This window comes from Thalassophryne amazonica, chromosome 8, assembly GCF_902500255.1.
Source record: "Thalassophryne amazonica chromosome 8, fThaAma1.1, whole genome shotgun sequence".
NCBI classification, from domain to species: domain Eukaryota; kingdom Metazoa; phylum Chordata; class Actinopteri; order Batrachoidiformes; family Batrachoididae; genus Thalassophryne; species Thalassophryne amazonica.
Genome location: NC_047110.1, coordinates 26,793,298 through 26,798,477, shown reverse-complemented (window position 1 = coordinate 26,798,477; position 5,180 = coordinate 26,793,298). Strand labels below are relative to the sequence as shown.

Below are 5,180 nucleotides of genomic sequence, written 5' to 3'. Positions count from 1 at the left end.
CTCCCTTTTAACAGGAAGAAACCTCCAGCAGAACCAGGCTCAGGGAGGGGCAGTCTTCTGCTGGGACTGGTTGGGGCTGAGGGAGAGAACCGGGAAAAAGACATGCTGTGGAGGGGAGCAGAGATCGATCACTAATGATTAAATGCAGAGTGGTGCATACAGAGCAAAAAGAGAAAGAAACAGTGCATCATGGGAACCCCCCAGCAGTCTACGTCTATAGCAGCATAACTAAGGGATGGTTCAGGGTCACCTGATCCAGCCCTAACTATAAGCTTTAGCAAAAAGGAAAGTTTTAAGCCTAATCTTAAAAGTAGAGAGAGTGTCTGTCTCCCTGATCTGAATTGGGAGCTGGTTCCACAGGAGAGGAGCCTGAAAGCTGAAGGCTCTGCCTCCCATTCTACTCTTACAAACCCTAGGAACTACAAGTAAGCCTGCAGTCTGAGAGCGAAGCGCTCTATTGGGGTGATATGGTACTACGAGGTCCCTAAGATAAGATGGGACCTGATTATTCAAAACCTTATAAGTAAGAAGAAGAATTTTAAATTCTATTCTAGAATTAACAGGAAGCCAATGAGAGAGGCCAATATGGGTGAGATATGCTCTCTCCTTCTAGTCCCCGTCAGTACTCTAGCTGCAGCATTTTGAATTAACTGAAGGCTTTTTAGGGAACTTTTAGGACAACCTGATAATAATGAATTACAATAGTCCAGCCTAGAGGAAATAAATGCATGAATTAGTTTTTCAGCATCACTCTGAGACAAGACCTTTCTGATTTTAGAGATATTGCGTAAATGCAAAAAAGCAGTCCTACATATTTGTTTAATATGCGCTTTGAATGACATATCCTGATCAAAAATGACTCCAAGATTTCTCACAGTATTACTAGAGGTCAGGGTAATGCCATCCAGAGTAAGGATCTGGTTAGACACCATGTTTCTAAGATTTGTGGGGCCAAGTACAATAACTTCAGTTTTATCTGAGTTTAAAAGCAGGAAATTAGAGGTCATCCATGTCTTTATGTCTGTAAGACAATCCTGCAGTTTAGCTAACTGGTGTGTGTCCTCTGGCTTCATGGATAGATAAAGCTGGGTATCATCTGCGTAACAATGAAAATTTAAGCAATACCGTCTAATAATACTGCCTAAGGGAAGCATGTATAAAGTGAATAAAATTGGTCCTAGCACAGAACCTTGTGGAACTCCATAATTAACTTTAGTCTGTGAAGAAGATTCCCCATTTACATGAACAAATTGTAATCTATTAGACAAATATGATTCAAACCACCGCAGCGCAGTGCCTTTAATACCTATGACATGCTCTAATCTCTGTAATAAAATTTTATGGTCAACAGTATCAAAAGCAGCACTGAGGTCTAACAGAACAAGCACAGAGATGAGTCCACTGTCCGAGGCCATAAGAAGATCATTTGTAACCTTCACTAATGCTGTTTCTGTACTATGATGAATTCTAAAACCTGACTGAAACTCTTCAAATAGACCATTCCTCTGCAGATGATCAGTTAGCTGTTTTACAACTACCCTTTCAAGAATTTTTGAGAAAAGGAAGATTGGAGATTGGCCTATAATTAGCTAAGATAGCTGGGTCAAGTGATGGCTTTTTAAGTAATGGTTTAATTACTGCCACCTTAAAAGCCTGTGGTACATAGCCAACTAACAAAGATAGATTGATCATATTTAAGATCGAAGCATTAAATAATGGTAGGGCTTCCTTGAGCAGCCTGGTAGGAATGGGGTCTAATAAACATGTTGATGGTTTGGATGAAGTAACTAATGAAAATAACTCAGACAGAACAATCGGAGAGAAAGAGTCTAACCAAATACCGGCATCACTGAAAGCAGCCAAAGATAACGATACGTCTTTGGGATGGTTATGAGTAATTTTTTCTCTAATAGTTAAAATTTTGTTAGCAAAGGAAGTCATGAAGTCATTACTAGTTAAAGTTAATGGAATACTCAGCTCAATAGAGCTCTGACTCTTTGTCAGCCTGGCTACAGTGCTGAAAAGAAACCTGGAGTTGTTCTTATTTTCTTCAATTAGTGATGAGTAGAAAGATGTCCTAGCTTTATGGAGGGCTTTTTTATAGAGCAACAGACTCTTTTTCCAGGCTAAGTGAAGATCTTCTAAATTAGTGAGACGCCATTTCCTCTCCAACTTACGGGTTATCTGCTTTAAGCTACGAGTTTGTGAGTTATACCACGGAGTCAGACACTTCTGATTTAAAGCTCTCTTTTTCAGAGGAGCTACAGCATCCAAAGTTGTCTTCAATGAGGATGTAAAACTATTGACGAGATACTCTATCTCCCTTACAGAGTTTAGGTAGCTACTCTGCACTGTGTTGGTATATGGCATTAGAGAACATAAAAAAGGAATCATATCCTTAAACCTAGTTACAGCGCTTTCTGAAAGACTTCTAGTGTAATTAAACTTATTCCCCACTGCTGGGTAGTCCATCAGAGTAAATGTAAATGTTATTAAGAAATGATCAGACAGAAGGGAGTTTTCAGGGAATACTGTTAAGTCTTCTATTTCCATACCATAAGTCAGAACAAGATCTAAGATATGATTAAAGTGGTGGGTGGACTCATTTACTTTTTGAGCAAAGCCAATAGAGTCTAATAATAGATTAAATGCAGTGTTGAGGCTGTCATTCTCAGCATCTGTGTGGATGTTAAAATCGCCCACTATAATTATCTTATCTGAGCTAAGCACTAAGTCAGACAAAAGGTCTGAAAATTCACAGAGAAACTCACAGTAACGACCAGGTGGACGATAGATAATAACAAATAAAACTGGTTTTTGGGACTTCCAATTTGGATGGACAAGACTAAGAGACAAGCTTTCAAATGAATTAAAGCTCTGTCTGGGTTTTTGATTAATTAATAAGCTGGAATGGAAGATTGCTGCTAATCCTCCGCCCCGGCCCGTGCTACGAGCATTCTGACAGTTAGTGTGACTCGGGGGTGTTGACTCATTTAAACTAACATATTCATCCTGCTGTAACCAGGTTTCTGTTAGGCAGAATAAATCAATATGTTGATCAATTATTATATCATTTACCAACAGGGACTTAGAAGAGAGAGACCTAATGTTTAATAGACCACATTTAACTGTTTTAGTCTGTGGTGCAGTTGAAGGTGCTATATTATTTTTTCTTTTTGAATTTTTATGCTTAAATAGATTTTTGCTGGTTATTGGTGGTCTGGGAGCAGGCACCGTCTCTACGGGGATGGGGTAATGAGGGGATGGCAGGGGGAGAGAAGCTGCAGAGAGGTGTGTAAGACTACAACTCTGCTTCCTGGTCCCAACCCTGGATAGTCACGGTTTGGAAGATTTAAGAAAATTGGCCAGATTTCTAGAAATGAGAGCTGCTCCATCCAAAGTGGGATGGATGCCGTCTCTCCTAACAAGACCAGGTTTTCCCCAGAAGCTTTGCCAATTATCTATGAAGCCCACCTCATTTTTTGGACACCACTCAGACAGCCAGCAATTCAAGGAGAACATGCGGCTAAACATGTCACTCCCGGTCTGATTGGGGAGGGGCCCAGAGAAAACTACAGAGTCCGACATTGTTTTTGCAAAGTTACACACCGATTTAATGTTAATTTTAGTGACCTCCGATTGGCGTAACCGGGTGTCATTACTGCCGACGTGAATTACAATCTTACCAAATTTACGCTTAGCCTTAGCCAGCAGTTTCAAATTTCCTTCAATGTCGCCTGCTCTGGCCCCCGGAAGACAATTGACTATGGTTGCTGGTGTCGCTAACTTCACATTTCGCAAAACAGAGTCGCCAATAACCAGAGTTTGATCCTCGGCGGGTGTGTCGTCGAGTGGGGAAAAACGGTTAGAGATGTGAACGGGTTGGCGGTGTACACGGGGCTTCTGTTTAGGGCTACGCTTCCTCCTCACAGTCACCCAGTCAGCCTGCTTTCCTGGCTGCTCGGGATCTGCCAGGGGGGAACTAACGGCGGCTAAGCTACCTTGGTCCGCACCGACTACAGGGGCCTGGCTAGCTGTAGAATTTTCCACGGTGCAGAGCCGAGTCTCCAATTCGCCCAGCCTGGCCTCCAAAGCTACGAATAAGCTACACTTATTACAACTACCGTTACTGCTAAAGGAGGCCGAGGAATAACTAAACATTTCACACCCAGAGCAGAAAAGTGCGGGAGAGACAGGAGAAGCCGCCATGCTAAATCGGCTAAGAGCTAGTAGCTACGCTAACCTAGCGGATTCCTAAAAACACGCAAAGTGAATAATGTCTAAATAATTTAGAGGTGATTCAGCAGAAGGAGTGCTTTAGTTAAGGCACGTAAAGATTACACTGGGAAACAAATCGTAATCTAGATAACTAGATCAATCTAACTGCGCAGATTAAACAGCTAACAGATACAGAAAAACACCGCTGTGCTCCGGAACAGGAAGTGATACAATACCGCAGTGAGAGCCAACCACCAGTAGAGGCAAGCAAGGGATAGCCTCTACTAATCAATGAAGACAGTGAGCTACAATTGAACGTCTGGAGAGACAATGTATATTGGAAGCAGGGAACACTGACTGGGCATCTCTTGCTCTTATGCTCTTAATTCTGAGCCTGCCCTTTTCCCAGGCAAGCAGCAATAAAATGGCCAGTCACCCCACAATAGAGGCAAAGACTGGACTCCATACAGAACCAAAGATGTGCCAGAGTGAGACAAGATCAGCCCTCCTTCATGGGTGCGGGAGGCAGCAGGGCTGGCATAAGCACAGGTGAAGCACAGGTGAACTGCAAAGGAACAGTAGCCAATATGCATCCAGTCGTTCCAGTCCAGTCTAAGGGCATGGATAGTTCCAAGAGGGCCAAGTGGTCCTTGTCCTTCAGCATATCTGAGAGACCGTTAAAAGAGGCATCACAGAGAGCCCCATTGTTCCAACTGCTGTCGGCCACCAAGGTCTGGAATCTGATGGCATAATCGATCAACTGCCTGAGCCCTGGCAGATTGACAGCAGTCCACAGACAGCCTCTCATGCATGAAGTCTTCCTTCAAAGATTGTCATAAGGTGGCAGCAAAGGCCTAGGTGAAACAGCAAATGGAAGATCCCTGATCCCATTCCGCTACTGCCCATTTTCTTGCTTGAACTGTAAGTTGGGTAATTATGAAGGCCATCTGTGATGCATCCAT

The 5,180-nt window shown here is 42.7% G+C and overlaps 1 pseudogene; it reads right to left on the bottom strand.

Annotated features, from left to right (window-relative positions):
* Positions 1-261: 261 nt before the first annotated feature.
* Positions 262-1,157, bottom strand: LOC117516403 (annotated as a pseudogene).
* Between the last annotated feature and the right edge of the window lie 4,023 nt (positions 1,158-5,180).